The sequence below is a fragment of the Rhipicephalus microplus genome, chromosome X (genome assembly GCF_043290135.1).
Source record: "Rhipicephalus microplus isolate Deutch F79 chromosome X, USDA_Rmic, whole genome shotgun sequence".
Classification (NCBI taxonomy): Eukaryota; Metazoa; Arthropoda; class Arachnida; order Ixodida; family Ixodidae; genus Rhipicephalus; species Rhipicephalus microplus.
This window is the reverse complement of record NC_134710.1, coordinates 331,020,511-331,041,331: the sequence shown is the minus strand read 5'-3', so window position 1 is coordinate 331,041,331 and position 20,821 is coordinate 331,020,511. Positions and strand designations below refer to the sequence as shown.

At 45.2% G+C, this 20,821-nt stretch overlaps 1 protein-coding gene and 1 long non-coding RNA gene across 2 annotated transcripts in view; one reads left to right on the top strand and one right to left on the bottom strand.

The window, feature by feature from the left end:
* LOC142776282 (uncharacterized) overlaps positions 1–19,687 on the bottom strand; it is a 55,643-nt gene extending 35,956 nt beyond the window's left edge. Inside the window, exons 1-2 of the long non-coding RNA XR_012887418.1 lie at positions 19,372–19,687; positions 11,574–11,638 (exon numbers count right to left, since the gene is read on the bottom strand). This is a non-coding gene — a long non-coding RNA (uncharacterized LOC142776282). The remainder of the gene's footprint in view (positions 1–11,573; positions 11,639–19,371) is intronic.
* Positions 1–20,821, top strand: part of LOC142776281 (protein qui-1-like) — a 316,351-nt gene that overhangs the window by 19,816 nt on the left and 275,714 nt on the right. The window lies entirely within an intron of this gene.

Here is a 20,821-nt window from a genome sequence, read left to right as displayed (position 1 = left end):
AAATGTTAGTTGTAAGCTTTGCACAACACTCGAACCAGCCAAACGCTTTTGATAACAGACAAGAAAATTGGTGCTTGATGCAACGAGCAAAGCCGGTCTCTTCTTTCGATCACTGAAACACAGCACAGCGTTAGTGCACTCCGAGCGCTATAGGGCGGAGAAATATACGACGCAGGCCACAGACGAGCCGTGTGATTCTGTGCGCATGCTTCGCGTTTCCTAATCTCGCCAGCAGTTAGCACCTCGTGGACCATCGGCCACGCGCTCGCGTGTTCCAGCTAACAGTGGACCGTACTGAGAACTAATAAATATTTCTCAAGAAAAAGAAAGTATAAAAGTGAACATATGTCTGCGATCGACATGGCGGCCGAACACGACACGCCACCATATACGCCACTGTATGTTCAGCCGCTGAGGCGCCGCGAAAACCTCTACATCCGAGCACCACGATCACTGGCGGTGCGCAGTGTTTTTCACTAGCCGCGTCAATGCCTGCAACAAGTTGGCGGCTGAGGTTGTGGCCGAGCCATCGATCGATGCGGACGGGCAGCTGCGAGACATCGACGTTCTTTACCAGCTTTGCGCGTCCGTGCGCAATTTTCCTGTTATTTATTTTTTTTCTGTCTTACGATATCTGCACGACCCGGAAACCTCGGATGTATTGTTTTTTGTGCCTGTAAAAGCGGTCGATATACAGTCGTGGCCGAAGGCCCAGCTGCCGAAGATGAATTGTTTTACGGCAGTTGGCTGGCACCACGATCGAATATCTTCAGAGCATGTTGGATTACTCCGATTTGTGGGCCCTGTTCGGAGTTCAATAAAGAAAGGGCACTGACCCGGTTCAGCATGGATAGTAGGTTTTTGTGAGTTTTGCTGATGTGCATGGAGATGCCAGTATCCTCTAAGCTTCAGTCCTATAAAAAACAATCGTGTAGTCAGTGTAAGAGTGCTTAACGAAGAAGTTTTCTACCTTGAACTTCGTGCTCGTCAAAACTAGAGCTCTGGGTACTCCTGCATGAACACATAACAGTAAGTGATATTTGGCGGATGGTATGTTCCTTCAATACAGCGAGGACGCCGAACACCAAGGAGCTTGAGTTCTGATGCGCACTTTCTTTAAAGTGAAAACTTCTTCGAAGTTTGAGAATACCGCTCTCCCCATTAGTCCAGAGTTTCCCTATCGTGAATTTGGCACCTGCTTGCAACTACGTCCTAAAGCCGTTGTAGAAACCTAAAAGAAGCCGGAAACTAGTTTTTTGGTGGCGTGTATTGAGTCAGGCAAGCTATTCGGTAAAAAGGTTTGCATGACAGCTACTAAAGCTTCTTGTGCAGAGACATATACACAGTGATTGAGGGTATTTGGTAATAAACAGATGACACGCTGGTTTAGTTATTCTCAGTGTCCTAGGCCCAACAAAACAAACACATTCACAATGAAAAACGAGTGATAAAATCAAATGTATACAGATGACACGTATGCGAGAAACTATAATAGAAAATGGTATTTTATATTGGTATGCCTAGTATCTAAACAAAACACGTGAATCAATATTCGTTAAGATAGTAGGTATATTAACAAACCACAAAACGAAACTATACGCCAGTTCAACTTGACCGCGTTTATATGAAGTTTGTAGTGTTGGTCAAACAAGTTCTTCTACCCACTCCAATTGTGAAAGCACAACTCACATCAGACATGACGAACAGCTCATGCTGGCAGACAATATGTACGTACGGAGTCGGCTAAACTTCCATCACTTGACGTTGTTGAGTTTATTGTGTACGAACATGGACGAAGCGTAATTGTGCTGGCTGTTATACTTCCTTTCTGGTGTTTGGTCGCGCCGTATTCTTCTTCAGGACTGTTTACGCTCGTGATCTTGTTAGTGTATTCACAGCAGCGTGAGCAGGCATAATTTTTTGACCGTTCAAAAATCTTTCTACATATCTAGTCAGCTCAGCGAACAGCCAGACCTCAAGAGGCCGACCGATTCCTCCTTCCATGCCCTCTCATTCCTGCGTTCAGAACGTTCGCCAAGACTTCAGCGCACCGCCGGGTACACAACGTTCAGCGTGGCTTCTCGCCACCGATGGCCGCTCGACTGAATAATTGAGTGCAGCAGGTCAATAAGTTAAGCGGGCGTGCGTGTAGCGGCCGTAGGAAACACGTCTTTCGGTCTCTGCTCTCTCTGTAGGACCGAGCGATTTACAAGAGATGAACGCAGCCAGTGAGAGGTTTTGGCCTTATAGCGACAGTCGCGTGTTGACCCTGAGCGGGCGAACTCGGCGGGTGCGTTTAAAGCGTGCGCTGCAGGCAGCGCGGACGCCTCTTGCAAGAGTCCACAGCCTCCGGCGGGGCTTCCACTGTTTCAACTCCGAGCTAGTTTCCTCTCAAACCCTTGTACGGTTTGGCGAGCAAACAACTTGTTCTATGGTGCCGCCGACCAGCGACCAATTAGGCGCGCTTGTCGAACGCGCGCGCGTCTCTCTGCCCTCGCAGTGTTGCGTGATGGGGCCCTGACGTTGCCCGAAGTTGCGTGCTGCCCCGCGAAGCATAGAGGTACGCTTGCTTTTCCCTTCATACTTGCGGCAGTATTATTTTTATTAGTCGTTTTATACCGCTGTCACTCCCGATCACTTTGTTTCCAGACACCCCTTTATCGTGCTCCCTGTTTGTTCTTCCCTGCGCTGTCGTGATCGTTGTGTTAAAAAAAAATGAACCCAAGCGTGCTTGCATAATCAAGGAAAGTTGCTCTGAGAACGCCAAGCGCCAGTTACCATTCCATCTCGTAATAATGTTTTCCTTCTTCATCAGGGAATGCACTCAGAGAAATAGTACGACAGTGAGAGTGGCTGTCCTAATCATTCCTTAAGCGCATCACACAGGGAAATCGAATATTTATTCGTATTTGAGCTTTACTGCGACTGAGCTCATATATTTCTTTTTCTCTCATTTCAAACAAGTCCGTTAATTCCGGGAGTCTATATGTGTCTAGCCTTCACATATGATAAACAAATCTAGAAATGGGCCGTCCAGCAGGCCCACGAAGCGGCCGCCAGGTACTCCCTGTCGGTCCCTACGTGGGAGACGCCCACTACGCGCTAAGCGCGTCCTGCAGGACTGAAATAAAGTTTTTTCATTCCATTAATTGTTGTGGTCTATACACACAAATATATAGCTGCCCGTGTACTCCGTTGCCTATATATTATCTATGTTGATGACGATTTGTAGCTACCGGGTGTTCTGATTTCGCTTACCTGAACGTTCAAAATATGACTGGCCCGGTGTGGCGTCCCCGGTTGACTGGCTGAACGGAAGAACGCAAAACCCAAACAATAATATTTTGGTTTCAGTACTGCATTGATTTGGTTGATGGCACTTCGTGCCCTTTCACTTTCGAGTGACAGAAGGGCATGTTTAGAGAACAAAGCGAATGAACTCTTTCATGTTTTCTATTATTCTCGCGACAGTTCTACCATTCAGTCGTTTTCATGCTGGTATACTCTCGTCAAAGGCTCAAGTTTCACTGAGTTTTAGGCATGCTTTTGAGTTCAGCAGCTTTTCTCTCTCGAATTTATTTCACAATTAGAAGTTAGCATGACTATTATCTCTTTTATCACAGTTATTAAGCTCGGAAGAATTCCTTGAAGCGTTGCTTTCAAGTGTGGCACAGTGATGAAGCGCCACGTTACGCCCACTCATGTTCTTTCTTCATTCCTCGTAGCCTTGCATACAGCGCATGTAAAGCCTAAATGACAAAAAAAAAAACCGGCAAAGACGATCGTTTTGCCTTTTTGTTTGCGCTGTACTCAAGCTTGCAATGTAATACCAACTTGGCCGTACTCAAAGCAATCTTATCCCCCTTTCGACTTTCGCTTTGCATATGCAAAGAGTGACAGAGTAGGCCGTCTGGGAAACCAGTGCTAAAAGCAAAAAAGTATACATCAACAAAAAATAAATAGAGTTCTGGTGTCAGCCTTGAAATCAAACTCACTCACTGCCAACAAATATAGGATTCTAAGCTTCAATGCGCTTCAAGGCATGCCCTTAGAATGAGAAACAACCCCTTATCCCTTCACCTTCCTAAAATGCACCAGTTGTGGGCGCATGAGCTTGAGTTGGGAACTGAGCCGTTATCTTTCCGGATCACGTTCAGTATTCCGAAAGGCTAGTCGGGAACAGGTCATTTAGTATTCTCGCTTGAAAGTTAATTCAAGACACGTGGGCTTATGTAATGTGCGACCACCAAAGCCCGGACTTTCATGTACGCCTTGAAACTGCAGTCGAGTAACGAAGGAAAAAAAAATGCCGGAAAATTCCAGGCACTGTGGGAATCGGTTTTAGGCGAAACAGACAACAAGTACAGTTGCCTACTCTGCACCTTTGGATTTGAGCCAAGCGTTGCGAGGTCTATCAACATGTCGTGTTTGTGTAAATGGAGTAACCTATCTTGGGCTGGCTCAGGGTGCCCACAACACTGCCATTCAAAGGGCAGCTTATGGCCCAAGGTAATATCATCCTTCACGTTAGAGCACGGAAGCCAGTTGTATGGAAAAGTGCATGGTACGGTGCGATGATGTGCCTATCATACGTAACGTTCATCAGGATATTTCTTCGGGTTCTTGCAATGATCGAGTAGTGCATGCCGAGTCACAGGAGTAGATATTTATTGCATATTATATTTTTACATATAAGTGGATAGGCAACGCTGACAACACAGTTGACATTTTTTTTTCGGCATGACACTTGCATGGCACTTTGTCGAAAGCGTTTTCAACATATCTCTTGACTCATTGGTAGAACCCCTGATTGCCGCAAAGTTCGACTGCAGCACGAAACCTGAATTATATACATTGCGTCCGTTGGGATCTTTCGTCGACAACACCCTTGATATTGACGCCCGCTTTTCTGCGTTCAAATTCACGTTCAAATCTCGCGTTCAAATTTCCAGCGACCATTCTCGCCATTCCTAGGTTCATCGTGTGCGTCACCTGGGGCACTTGCTCGCATACAAGGGGCCCTTGTGTGGGGCTGTGTGCCACTCTTGACTGGAAGAAAGTTCTCCATGACGCACGCGAACAGCCTTCCATGTTTACACAATATATGAAACACAGCGCGTTCAATGTGTGATACACTTCGTTCGTATGGCATCACGAAATGTTATACGCACCGTTGAATAAGAGTGTTGACAAGGTGCGTACTAATTGTAAAGTGTGTAGTCGTTGTGCGATTACAGCATCATACATGAAATCATTCGTGAGCAGTGATACGCAGGATTAGCGTGATGTCGAAACACTATGGTATGGCCAGTATACCACTGTTCGCAGAAAAAGAAGAAAATATTTAGACGTCCCGATTTTTTTTCTTCTTGGTCATTGTAGATTTTATACTATCAGCGTGCTTGATTGGGCTGGTTAGCGAGTAGCAGATGAATGGAACTTGGCCTAAAACAGAACAAGATTAGGACCCAAACATGGCGCGGTACTAACAACCTAACTTCGTCGCGAAAGAACGGCAAGATATTGGAAGCAGGTATCTGCGCAAAACAACCAAACAAAACCAAACGAGCAGAACAGCCTGTGTTCGGGGTGATTATCTTTGTTGCATGCTTTTCTCCCCGTGTATATGTTATTCTGCTGATGTTTCGTTGTTTTGTGCGGAAACCTGCTCTCAATAGAATGCAGGCGTTTTGCAATAAATCTTGGTTGTTGTGCATCGTCATGCTAGGGTCTTAGTGACGTCCCGTCTGCAGAGCGGTTTTATACTTCATCTGGGCTTTATTCACATTTGATTTCGAAGTTAGAAGACTGCCGACAACTAGTTAACGCCCCACATGTTCCATGCGCTATAATTTTGGCAATTTATGCCACAGGAACGATATTGAAGAGCAAAAGTAGAGATGACGAAGTACCCGTGCGTATGCGCGTTTCGGATGCAGCATACGATTCCTCGACGGCAACGTTCCATTGTACAGGGTGGTGACATGCGCTGCCATATTAGGGCGGAGCAAGTATGCATAACTTTATATGTGGGGTTTAACGTCTGAAAACCACCATATGAAAATGAGAGACGCCGTAGTGGAGGGCTCCAGAAATTTCGACCACCAGGGGTTCTTTAACGTGCACCCAAATCTGAGCACACGGGCCTACAACATTTCCGCCTCCATCGGAAATGCAGCCGCCGCAGCCGGGATTTGAACCCGTGAACTACGGGTCAGCAGCCGAGTACCTTAGCCACTAGACCACCACGGCGGGGCGCAAGAATGCATAAAAGTACGCGCTATACTGGCAACATCAAGCAACGCTACAGCACAACACGCGCACTGTGTTGGAGCACGTAGGAACGCGCTAAACTGGCAACATCCACGTGCGCGTAGGACCGCGTCTACTCTTCTAATATGGCAGTGGCGTGGTCAGTGGTGGTCACTACGTGGTATGAAGTAACGCGGGCTTTGAGATACTCTATCCCTACACTAGAATGAACGCTGCCGGACAAAGCTGCCATCCCCCACATAGATAGATAGATAGATAGATAGATAGATAGATAGATAGATAGATAGATAGATAGATAGATAGATAGATAGATAGATAGATAGATAGATAGATAGATAGATAGATAGATAGATAGATAGATTAAAATGCTTAACAATATTTTTTATTCTGCCATGAACAAAGAATTTTTTTCACTTTGAATAAAGGTAGCGAAGAAGAGGTTTTCGCTTTTAGGCCTAACCAAGTGCACTACAGCCGTGAGAGCTCAAACCGTAAGACAATACCGTTTCTTTGAAAAGAGTTTGGGAACCAAACACAGCGCCACGCTGCCTTACTGCCGTGCTCCATCCGGCTCTTTTCATCAGCTTAGCTATGAAGCAGGAGAAAGCGAACGAAGGAAAAGAACAACCCTATACGTAGAATATGCACGCTCGCCTCGCTCAGAATAGAACTGCTTAGCGTTTCACGACTTCTACGACCGATTTTTCAGGCTTTCCGGCATTGTTCGTTTGACCATAAAATGAAGATGTCTCTCCACTCCTCTGTCGGCCTTGTCTGTCTCTGCTTTATTACTCTTTCTGTGCTCTGCCCCCCTCTCTTTTTTTTTCGTTCCTGGTATACTGTACAATGGTTTCTTAACTTGATTTAAGCGCGAGAGCGAATTTCAGGAGGAGCGAGGCAATTGCATCGGAATAAAGCGAGCGTGTGCGTTCATTAACGGTGAAGCTCCCCTCATTCTTCCTCCTCACGTTTAATTTTCCTTTCTATTCATTTCTTTACTTTTTTTTCACGGAACACCTATACTTCACGCTGCTGGCACTGCGTTTCAGTTCGTTATTTCGCGCGCGTTTCCCAGCGAGCACCTTTGTTAACCGAATTATCAGCTTCGTACACGAAGGAGAGCTCCAAAAAGTGTGGGATGACAGTGCTTGAAGCCGCCGTGGAGGTGCAAGATTGGTGAAGCAAGAGCCGCGCTCGAGCGAGGTTCTCCAGTTCCCCCCAGTGGTTCGCAGTGAGTGTGCAGTTCCCCACGGGCACACTGCGACGAGCGCGCCTGTCAAAGACGGACGCAGCGCCAGTAGGCAACGAGGTGGATGGTGCACAGAATAAAAGTGGCGCGCACTACGAGCTCTCAGCGGCGGCACGGTGATGAACGACCATGAATTAATTTGGAGGCAGTCTGTCACGCCACGCGCGCTTCGCGTTTATGTGGCAGCGGCGCACTGCAGTTACGCGGGCGCGAAATAAACTGCCGCTAGGAGTACGGGATGGCCGGTTGTGGGAAGAATTGCCGCCGACGCTCAACCAATATTTCAGTCAGCGCGGCCTGGCTGGGACTTCACCGGGCTTTACGTATCTACAGGCTTCCGTTGCGCATTGGTCCGCCTTGATAAAACGGAAGGAAGTGACGTGCAGTATAAGCGCACCGTCTTCTGCCCATTACCGCCGCGCTTATTATCTCTTTGTCGCCATTTGCCGATTGATTAGCCCACTTGAGTGCCCCCTCCCCTCGCACCCTCCACCGCATTCTCCACGTAAGGGGCTCTTCTCTTGCTGAGTGGTGGAAACTAAAGCGACATAAAGGAGTGCGCAACGAAATAGAGACGAGTTTTATTTCTGTTAGTAGAAGTAACGACCTTGTTATCTTGTCCAAAGAATAGCGTATGGCTCACACAGTCAGGGTGTAGTTAGTGACTAATTTGTTTTTTTTTCTGTGTTTGTTGAGGCAGCACTTTTATGACAAATGCTTGGTGCCAGTTTCATGTGATTGTTGTCTGTATTGATCAATCCACCAAAACAGACATTCTTAACACAAGCTAGCTGCAGAAAGGCGTGCTCTTTAATTCTGCACTGTCATGCCCAAGTTGTCAATCGGCTATACGCGATGCATTGCCGCGCACAATGGAGAACTGCAGTAAAGGCACCAAGCAGCCCCCACACAGGCTTTTCTGAAATTCACTAAAACGACTCGGCTGCTTCGAACGAACTTTATCCAATATTCTGAAGAACAGTTGATTGATTCAGACGATAACTGCAAAATATGTGGCTGGGCTCTTGCATTTCTTGGACACAGTCTCTTGCAATTTGAGTGCATAGGCAAACAACATTGAGTCTCTCCACAAGATGCTGCGGCAAGGTGCATGGACGGCCACGCGGCAGCGTATCTAAAACCTTCAAGATCAGCCATGTCCAGTAAACCCAGGTGGGGGCGAGGAGATAAGTTCTCGGGACCTCCTCAAAGGTGGCCTAGACCTCATGCCACTACACTGACGGAGGTCTCAATCAATTTTCTACCACCACCATGAGTTTTCTAGGCCAAATTTGCGAGCGCTAGAATGCAAATTTGGAGTAAACTTCAGAAACTCCTGTTAGAGAGTTTACTGCACAATCGCTTCAAAGAAGTGGTCCGATATTTAGTTTTTGCTCCCTTTATTATCCATTTATTTCTGTTTATGTCCTATCTTACTAGCTATTCATTCTTATTCAGCACGTGTAGGGTACAAAAGCGTATTAGTTTGCGGTTTCATCTTTCTGTCCTTCCTGTTTTTTTTTCTCTCTTTTGTAAGTGATATTGCATTCAGCAGCTTAAATTTATGCTTCTGCGTGATATATTTCATGTTTTCGTGTCCGTGTTTCCAATATATTTTTCTGTTGCTCTCCATTTACTTGCCCTGCATTCAATCAAGACAATATTTCCTGGACAGCGTTTACTTTGGGACCTTCTCTTGTGATACTTTTGAACCATGTTACCTGCATTTTCATAATTTCATAATAAACTTCAACTTGAACTTCCACTCATCATTACTTGGTCTGTGTTTTGAGCGCTATGGCTTTGTTGAATGGGACATGTGCATTAGTACATATGCACTCCTGGCAGACTAATTGTACAGAGTTCAAGTAGCTTCCTTCCTCTTAGAAAAAAGGTGGTAGTACTTGCTAACTTTTGGGTAGTAATGGCTTCCACATATGTTACAACCCTGGTATTAAGCGCAGTTAGTAACGGCGAGGGTGGTAACAGTTACTACCCTTGCTGTTACTACCAGCATTTAGTAACTGTTACTTCCCTAGCCGTTACCACCCATGAGTAGTAACTTTTAAAGGTTTCAAGAAAAAAATGTAGTGACCGACACTACCTTGTTTATTCATTTTGGCATATTATTTCTGCATTGCGAATGTTCACCAATCAATGTCTCATTACAAGAGAACTCCAGGTAATGAAGCGTGGTGTGTCATCAACGCGAAGAATACATAGACCTAACAAGATCACTATTTATTACGCATATTTTTCTTTATAGCTTACTTTTGCACATCATACAATAATAATACAGTTCATAAACAGTACATACAGCGGTAGCAAACGGAATGTTTACATAGTGACTACAATTCCTTTATACGAATAAGTGGCTCAGGATGTTCGAGTCACTCTGGAATTGGGTCTTTAGTTTTACACTCCTTAATAAACTTCGTAATCTTTTGGCGGAACTATTCACGAATGGGCAGTGTATTGATGTCGGCATGACGGACTGCCATGTACTTATTCTAAATACTGTGAAGGCTGAGCAACCTAACGGTATCATAAGGGTTTCTCCAGCGAATATCTAGCGGGGTTAAAACGAAAAAGGTTGTATAGAGACCTCCTCGACATTGTTTTATCGGTACCGCTTTACAGGAGTTTGTATCCTGCTGTACGTGGCCAAAATGTACAGGCCCGAGTAAAAAAAAAAAGAACGGGTGTCCCATCTAGTTCAAAATCATTTTTATTTAAGCTTCATTAAAATGTGGATGCAAGAAAGGGGACTGTTTGTACCATGGGGAACGCACTGTTTTCTCTGTCGTAAACCTGAAACCATCGAACATGTCTTTCTGAATTATTGGGAAGGGGTGTTTTTCTGGGACACCCCTTCCCAACAAAAAACCACCGATTCATGCTTACGGGATCAGATTTTTACCAGTCAATGAAGAAAACTATTTTTTTAGGCATACACGTAGTATGAAGTGCGCATGGGGTATATATAGCCCCGACTTTGCAGGGGCGTGTCAGGCACAGGGGAGAACTTCTGTTTCAGGATAAATTATATCAAATTTGAACCTAAGGCCCTACATTATACTACCTGGTTACGCATGTTTGGGGACCTAGCACAAGTCTTTTAATCAGCCTTACTTATAAATAATTGTATGTCATATTTATTTATTATAAAAGGGTCACGAAAAGACATTATAAACAATGGCCGGAACAAGGTTATGAACTCTTTCTCAGTGCATTTGAATGCTTCACACGCTAATATATCAGCGTTTACAAGGTAATATTTGTTTTTTAGGGTTTGATGCGCCAAAACAATGATAATGCTTCGAGACACGCCGCAGTGAATTGATTGCGACCGTTTTCGCGGCTAATTGTGACCATCTGGTTAGTTTGATCCACCGGTCTTGTTATTATGTGCAGTAATTTAGTAAGTTTGTTGTAATTGTCTATTGCAACGCGTGTACACTTGCCTATGGTTCGTTAACTTGTACTTCTCCGTTACGACAATATTCCAATGACGTTTACATATCTCAGTTGAGTAATTTAAAACAAAATGTATTTTCTTGATCTATAGATATCTTCTGCGCCATTTTTCACTTAATGATAGTACGTAGAGACGATTCCTCTCATAAATATTCAGAATCGGTATCACACACTATTTTGGAGTAAATAGTCAACAGCCGGGTACAAAAAGGTAGTAACGGGGCAAGAAAGGTATTAACGGCATCAGTTACTACTTCTTTCATTCCAGTTACTAACTGTTTACTAACATAGGTAGTAAAAACTTCGCAAAAAGTTTGTAATGGTAGCAGCTAGTAACCGTTTATTAACGTAGGCAGTAAACAGGTAGCAAAAGCGTAGTGACTGTCCAAGTAAGGTAGTAACCACTGCAGTTACCACCTATTTGCTTGCAGTTGCTACCTTTTTACTAACATTTTTTAAGAGTGATTATTTAAAAATGTTGCATGAGTTGGAAAAATTGTTATGCTTAAAGAGGAATGTGGGAGAGGAGAGGGATGAAGAAACTGCGCGGGACAGGATCCCAGCTGCTACTCACCTGACCCAAAAGCTGCGGCTTTCGGAGACACTGGGCCTGCAGTAACATTTATCCGCTACCTGTAACTGAGTAGAACAAACACCTCGTGTGAGTAGCACACACAGCTAGACAGAAGGCTGTGCTCAAAAATTTGTTTCGCAAGATATTTGTGTTATGCTGCCATGATCAACCCATGCTTGAAGCACAAAACGTTCGTACGCATGATATATGCTTCTAAAACTTATCACTTTCTTTGTGCGCAATAGAGGTTTACATTTTCGCTTTATTCGTCAGAGATTTCGCTTATGTCTTTATTTTTATATAAAAACTAAACACACACACACACAAACACACACACACACACATATATATATATATAATATATATATATATATATATATATATATATATATAATTTTGGTAGTTTTGTTCTTTATGGCAATACCGAAAAGTTTCACTCACAACTAGTCAAACCACTTCTATGGTTGTATATTTAGTTAATCAAAAAAAAACTTGCCAGAGTTACAAGCAACTATAAGTTATTATGAACCCCACATATATGGTTAAAGAAAATAAAGAAACGTCTAACAAAAAGGCAGGACTTTAAACTCGTCACCGTGACTTGAGAGGTCATTGCTATGATTTGCGATCAACGTTATTTAAGAGACGCCATTCTCCACCCGTAATAATACATTCAAATATTCATTTTTTCCAGGGACAATTACCGAATGTAATAAGTTTTGGGACAATGTTGTTTCGCAATTATCCTTGATTTTTTTTTTTACTGTGCAGCTCCAGTAGTGAGTGGACGAACACTATTACATCTATTGCAGCTGTTAATTTAAATCACCGCAGTGTTCGTTCCACACTAGTGATCATCTTGAATGTAATGTTGATTTCATTATATACCCTCATGCTTATTTATTGGAAATTATCGCCTTTTTTTCTGAAAGCCTGTACGCATTCATTTTTATTTGTTTGCAACATAGTAAATTTGGTAAATGTATATAAACTCTGCTAAATCCCTATTGCAGGGTTGCACTACTGATAAATAAATAAAGTCGCAGCTTTGCCGCAAAGGCAAAGCAATGAACGCGATAGCAACAAATTGTAAGGTCACGTGCAGATTGGCAAGCAGATCGAAACGTGCCCCGCATTTCTCACGCACAAATGACTCACGAAACGTGCTCCCAAGTACAGATGAACGCGAATAAGCGTCTCAGTTGTTACTTCGCTGTGTCTGAAAAGCGCAGCCTTTACCCAAACACAAATTGTGCAACGATTGCAATGACCTTTGTGCATTCGGTAACTACAACCTTATCGTTCCGGTGAAAATCCAAAGCCAGCCGAGCTGTATGATCCTCCCCACCACGAGATAGGGGCGCGTGAATGAGCGTCCACCCACCTCCTCTCCTACGCTCGTATATAAGGAAAGAATTATAGTGTTGTAGGAACTATACTCCCAGTAAGCATTATAGCATATTTTGAAATGGCTAATGTTAAAGGGCCAGTAAACAGGTTCCGGCTTTTTATCCCCCCCCCCCTCAAAAAGCTCGCCAATTCGTGCAGCAGAGAACGGTGATCACATTTGATGAATATACAGCGCTGTGCGCCGCGCACGAGCCATGTCAAAAACAATCCCTCGCCTGTTTCCCTTGCCTGACCCCTAGTACGCACAGCAAACGAGAGCTTGCTCATGGGCAATGTTACGCACCACTGAGGTTGTCGATTGGTTCTCTGCCCTACGAAGTGGCGCCCCGGCTCTGCGGCGAATCGGTGATGCAGTTTCAGCGGCGCAGTCCGCATTTTTATTTTTCTGTGCGGCCCTCTGCCATTAGCGGTATTGTCGTAACAAAAGCCTCCGAGATATTGAGGCGTCTCTCTACTTCCCTGTCTTTCCGTTTTAGATGCCAAGCATTTTATGGTCGAGCTCAATCCAGCGATTGCCGTGACAACCTTTGCTTTTCAAGCACGTTACCTCCCCTCTCTCTCCGCAGATACACTCCTCTCTCTCGCCTCGTAACGCCGACGCAGTCCACCTCTGTCAGCCTACGCTCGCTCCCCCCTCTCGCTCCTCCCGGCGGCGTTTACACCACCGTTGCGCTTTCACGTTCTCTCCCCTCTCTTGCTTCACAATGCCGACGCAGACAGCATCTGCTGGCGAGTTTCTTGTAGAGAAAAAACGACTGTTTGCGCTGCAGAACCGTTCACTGGCCACCACGTATATAGGCACTGGATTTTGACCTCTAATGTTGTGCCCATGGGAGATTTCTCCTGTCCGTTGTTAACAATAAAATTCGCAGCGTGCGTGTTGACTAAAAGTGAACTGCAGAACTGCAGGGCTCTCTGTGTCCAATTGGCATCTTCTGTCTTTCATTGACCATGAGCAGCGATGAGCATGTTCCAGTACGAAACACCGGCCCATCACTATGGGCTTCTCTCCTGACGACGTCGCGATCAGCGCCACCGTGTACACCGCAACCACTGTAAGCGTTAGCGCCCTCTGCTTCGAATCTACACGTGATTCCATTTAGCGGGAGATGGGGTAATTTTTGTTCTTCTCCTCCTCCCCACGCTGCTATCACTCGGGCTCATGTCGGGGATGCGCTGCTCGGTCTTTGGCTGGTCACCGACGACGGACGTCGCATCACGTTGCCGAATCAGGCGGAGTCACGACGACGGTCTACTCCTTCCTCTTCCTATGGCAAAGAAGGGTGGCGAGTGGCCGCATGAAATTTTGAAATCGACTGGAACGATTGTTGTTACTCCTGTATCTTCGTTATCAAAGCACGTATTCGCAATATTATGGCGGCAGCGTGTACACAGGGCAAAAGTGTGCATATTTCTCCTCATTGAAAATTTTGTACACCAGGGTTTTTACTGACCTTTTAAGCGCGCAGTCGTTCGTTTCCTCACGACATAGTTGAAGCATCCAGCGAGGACCGAAGCTGAACTAGCAATTGAGAAGGCGATGCGCACGGCGCCGCACAACGCCATCGCATCCTACTGTTGAAGGCGAATATCAAGCCCTCTGCAAGTTCTTGTTTTTTTTGTAGTTTGCATCCTATGGTCGAGTTCAATCCAGTGTACGGCAGAACCATTCTTTGACGATGAGCAGGGCGAAGCAGCGGAGGATTTTGACGGAAACCGTGAATCGTACGTCCAACGGTCCGTGCATCTGTTCGTCTGCCTGTCCGTCTGGCTGTCTGTCCGACCCCCTGTCCATAAGTACGTCCATCCGTATGGCTGTCTGTCTGTCCATCCATCCGTCCATCCGCACCTGCTGATGGAGTCATCGGACTAGGCGGTCATATACGTGCTAGGAAGGAGACACCCACGCCTTTAGGAGTTTCGCACCTAATAATATAATATCTGTCTGCCCGGGTCAGATTTGAACCTAGGCCATTTTTTTTTTCAGCAAGCAGGTGCTCTACCACGAAACCCTGCCTGTGCTTGTAACAGCTGGTGAAAAAATACTATCAGACTTTCGTGCATACATCGCGAAGAGTCTACTTAAAACCTGGCAGAATTTTAAAATCTATCCAAGCTTCGAAACGTCTTGATTGCACAGCGAGTAGGTGGTTTAAAGCTGTCCATCGATTACAATGCGTTTAGGTGTACGTGCTACCTAACGTATGCGTAATGGTTGCTTAAACAACTTGCAAAAGGAATTATATATCAGTGGTCGCTTTGCAACTCTACTTGCAATAGGTATTCTCGGATAGGTTGAAACGGTGAACGTTACGCGCATTAATGTTCCTTTTTTTTGGCATGGCTGAAGGCGATGCGCCCGGGGCCCGATCGCGCTATGACATTGTACTCTTGAAAGCGAAACTGAAGCATTCTTCAAGTTTTTATTGCGATAGCAATGATATAGAGACTCTCGGATATATTTTGCTGTCAGCGTCGACGTCGGCGCCACCGCCTCTCACCGTATATGTATACGTATTTATATATATCAAAATGCAAAAAAAAAACAGAAAAAGACTGGAACGCGAAACCAAATTGGTTTCTCTGAATCGTGAATACGAGGCTTTAACCACTGCGCCAACGAGGAGCACGTCCTTCAACGTTCAAATGGCAAGCTATTTATATGTACTACTTACCGCCGCTGACGGGCATCTCGGGGCGAATTGTGTTTTCAGCATTACCAACAAGATGGTGCAATAAGCGCGCGTCGCCATGATCACGCGGCGGTGCCTGCTCTAATCTCCCATGCGTACTTTGCCCCGCTTAGTGAAGGGGAGCGAGGTTTCCTCACACGCCCTATCTCGCGGTGGAAAGGAAGGGAAGATCGTACGTCATGGGTGGCCTCAGGATTTAGCTGGAACAATTCTGTTGTAGTTACCGGGCGCACAAAGGTCACTGCAATCATTGCAGTCTCCGTTTGCGAAAAGCACGTGGTTTTCAGACACAAAAAGTAACAACTGAGACGCTTACTCGCGTGCATCTGTACCTATGAGTACGTTTCGTGCGTCACTTGTGCGTGAGAAACGCGGGGCGCGTTTCGATCTGCTGTCCATTCTGCGCACCACCTTTGAGTTTGTTGCTATCGCGATGATTGGTTGGGCTTTGCGGCAAAGCGGTGGCTTTTAATGCATTTTGTTTCGGTGACGTTGTTTAGGTGGATAGTCGCATAGACAATTTGTCTGTTGGGGGTAGTGGTGTGTACACCTAGAGGTACTTCTAATGCTCTAAGTTTGGAATGGCCATGCGCACTCAAAATTAGGTCCCGGGTAATTTTCCATCTATACCAAGGAAGTTATAAACAAAGATCCGCGTCTATATCAGGCATTTGATATAGGTAACACAATAAAGGGGTAAGATTGATAGCTGATCAATATCTCTTTCTTAATTAAAGGGGATGATTCTAGACTTCTCGGCGCTAGAGGTGTCGCTTTTAGATATGTGACTTCACTGCCCACGTATTTTTCAATCCCTGCAAATATCCTGCATTGTACGCTGGTAGGACTATATATATGTCATCCGAATAAAGCAGTTCAGGAATCGTGTGTTACGTTCAAAGGCTATGAACCATTAGTGAAACCCTGTAACTGTCCTTCATCCATGGTTATGCAGCACCCATAGGTGTTGCTCAGCAATGCAAATAAAGTTGATCATTGATTTAGCTCTCGATCAATATACGTCATGTCTTTGTATTTCCATCATTTCCAATCAATTCAACCATAACCCTTTAGCCCCCGCTCCTTTACACATAGTCTGCGTATTGTAGCGTTCCAACAAAAAGGCATGTATGTACATACGTCATTAGGGACATTAATTAAATATTAAATTCTTGGGAGTTCGCAGTCCTGTTGTCATCAAAACAGCGTACTCCCTTCTTTACACTACTTGTGTTTCGTTAGCCTATACACAATCGCCAGCTCAAAAGACTTTTTAAATGAAAAAAAAAACAGCGTACAGCGTTCTTTCTATCAGCTGCTCTTTTAAGGCGTTAAAGCTCTCCCAGCGTCATACGATGTTTTCACTTCGTGCTCATCTCTCATTTTCGCCACTTCAACTCCCCACCCCTCTTCCATTTCACCGCCTTTCAGCATCTTGTTTGCCGGTTTTGACGCATTTGTTTTGTTGAGGTGTCGCAAAGTTGACTTCAGTGACGCCATGCGAGTGCTTGTCACATATGCCCGGCGTCATTCTTCATTCAAGCGGCCTTTGGGTTAAAGCGCGTGCTTAGCCATCCAGGCATTCAGGACTGCGATACTAAATGCAGCGCTGTCGCCCAACGTCCATTGTTGGCAGCCAGCGGTGTGCGCTGCTGATAGGCGCCCGGCCCTTCCTGGCCCCTATCACTCCTTCCGGCTGACCTTTTTTTACGCGCGCACGCGCTGCACGTTTGGAAACGAGCGAACAAGGGTGAACGGAAGGTGGTGCGTTTCGCTGTCAAGTTTACTCCCCCACACCCCTGCAGGATTATCTGTTTTCTTCAAATGCTTTGCAAGTTGACTGCCGCGTGAGGTGCTCGTGCTTCCTACGTGCGGAAATTCGTGCTGGCAATCGATTTGCTGCCTCTCGTTTTCCGTCTCATTCCAATTGATATTATTTTAAAGCCGATAGTCTTTCTTGGGGACCTTTGACGGAAAAATTTTGGTCTGCCTGTCTGTACTTTTGTCTGTTAGTCCACCCTAACGATACCTCAAACGGCACTAAACGGCCAACCCCATCCGCAGCGCCCACCAATATTGCTCAAGGTTTAGCGTTCATATTTGGGCGATTGTCAATTAAAAAAGCAAAATGTGCGAATATCTGAGGTGCCATAAAAACACATCTATGTTTTGTATGTCTGTCTTTATACGAGAAGAGGCACACACAAGTAACTCTAAGGACTGTAGCGTTTATCGCGCTGCGCTGACAGTGCAACGCGATGCTCAAGAAGGTGTTTCCAACGATTTGCTACGACGACACGGTGATGGCACCTGCCCGTCGCTTTGCATTCTACACCTTATCACCTCCAAAAATGGCGTGCATCTTTCTCCGCGGTCACGCACGCCTTCCTTTTCGAAAATAACTGCCAGATGGCGCTCGGGTCTAACGTACCTAGATGCGCTTGTTCGCCTCCGCTACACGCTCGAGGCACTCTAACGCAGCGCCTTCAGAATACCATTCACCGATTTTCTTGCGCAGAACATCAAATAAACGTTTTGTTCACTCTCTCCAGACGCAAGACTATCGTCTTTCGACGACATTTACAGTGTAACATGTAGATTCGGGCCAATTTTTTTAATGCAAAGCGTTTCATAGGGAACTTCGGCGAGTTTGATTGTATCTATCTATCTATCTATCTATCTATCTATCTATCTATCTATCTATCTATCTATCTATCTATCTATCTATCTATCTATCTATCTATCTAACCGCCTACGGCTTTAGCCCTGCTGGCAGATTGGATTATGGAATCTATACCAAATTTGGTATGCCATAACATGACTATGATGACGATAACTGACTAGTCAATACATGAAAATCATGGAATGTATGTCATGATTTACATGAGTTGCTGCTCCTGTGGTGGTTTTGTTCACATGACATATAGCAAAACTGGTATAGTATCACATGACTATGGCGAACATAAGGGACAGGCCCTCACGTGGAAATCATGACATGCGTGTCATGTAAGAGCATGACTGCATGCCACGCTTATAATGCACTCGAGGGCGTTTCGCTGATTTCACATACACCGATTTCGTCATAACGTGACGTGAATAGATGACAAAGGTATACGACTGGCATAAGCAAGATATTTGATTTGCTCGATTTGTGGGGTTTAACGTCCCAAAACCTTCGTATGAGTATGAGAGACTGCAATAGTCAGACTGCAGCGCCAGAATACATAGCCTATCGGATAAAAAAGGAACCTTGAGACGGCATCGGCGAAAATGAAGCGCTACGCAGGTGTCCCGCACCTTACATCTGTCGTCGGACTGTGGCCGGGATACATGGGGGACGCGCTCACCCGTTTATTTTCTGCGTGCCCCTTTACGGCGAATGTCAAAGACTTTGAGATGAGACAATGTGAGCAACGCAGCTCCGTGTGGTCAGTGTGCAACACTTACAGGAACGCACGTATGGATGAACGGCAGACATTTTTCGCAGGGCGCACCGCACCCGAACATGTCGCCCCGCAATGGTTCGACGACGGCGAAAGAGGAGAAAGCGCCAAGTTCGCCGCAGCCAGCAATAGTGCCGAGGGGCCACCGGGTGCTTCTACATTTCAATTAGCAGTAAACAGTCCAGTACATCCAGTAAGAACACGTTACACAATAAACAAACGCCCATAACAAAAAAGAAGTTGAACACTTGCCTGGAACAGTCGCGATGACAGGATCATTGACCGCCAGCAACGGTAGGCAATATACCGCCACGGAGTGGCAGAGCCTCGATGTTTCCTTTATTCAAGAGCACGCAGTCGCTTTCTCCATGAACGTGGGGATGGCATCGTTGACAACACTGCACCCAAAACTAATTACATGACGAATTGCTACGCGCCAACAAGAACCGCAAAACTGCCGCCGACGAGTCCACAAGTCTCAATGGCGTTGCTTCCGCCTTCCCGGATGCTAGCGCACCACGTGACAAAAGACATCAGCTTGACGTAATGTTCTTCTTTTTTATGAAATAAACAGAGAAACGCAAACTTGGTGTGCCCATTTACGGTCTTCCCTGCCCTTTATTAAAAACGCAGCATCAGAATGTTGTTATACGTCCACTTTCGCCATTTTTTGAGAAACGAAATACAGCCTGTGGTTTTGGCGGTCAGTTTCGACGTTGAAACACGGATATGTTTTTTACAGTGGGCAATTGCGTTTGTAGCGCTTACCTCCGCTCCTTCTTGCCCCTCGCTCAGCGATATTAGAAATTGGATCGTGCTCAGTTATCTCGCTTGGTTGGCGTGACAACTATAGGGGGAAAGATAAAGACAGCAAGTTGTGTCAGCAAGAGAACGGAAGCCACAGTGAGCTACAGTAAACAAGTTAATTATACATTCGTCGAAGATCGCTTGATCAGGAAACATACGTTTTCGCGGCTGTGTGGTTAGTAACCAGGAGATTCCTAGTTCCGCGAAAGTTTTTCAGTGCATACCTTAAAGGTAATGGGTAAGCAAAATAATTTGGACCCATTATTTGAGTAGGTTTTGAATTTCCATGAGTTCATATGATTAAACCCAGTTCGTTGCAAGCCTGACTGGACTGACAGAAGTGCAGTGTCGCTTGACTAATTGGTTAAGACGGCAGCAAAGCTACTCTCGGGAAATTGCATTTATTGAAAGGCTTGAATTTGAGTTAGCTCGACTACATAGTTTTCGTTTCCTTCGCTTTTAGCATGTAATTCCAATAATGTCCCCTATTTATAGGCTGCATCTTGCTCACGACAATCTTGTAGCAGTGGTTTCAAAATTTGTGAGTCTTTACTTCTAATAGTACCACTCAAATACACGTGATGAACTAAATGCTTCTAATAATTATTACACAGAATGTCGTGAAGCTAATGTTTTGACAAGCGAGCTTTTCTTCGTCAAGGCAACGCCGTTGCCCTGACGAAGACAAGCCATCTTGCCGAAAAACTGCTTCAGCGACGTTCTCAAGTTCTCGAAAAACTTCCGATCGCTTCAAGCCTCTCCGTGCCTCTGAACTTCAGTCTCGTTTGGTAAGCAAGTTATGTAAGAAAACTATGCGCGCCGTCATAACAAACCTGTTTGAGTTTAATACAACGTGTCCTACAAATACTCACCATTGCTGGTAATTTTCGCATTG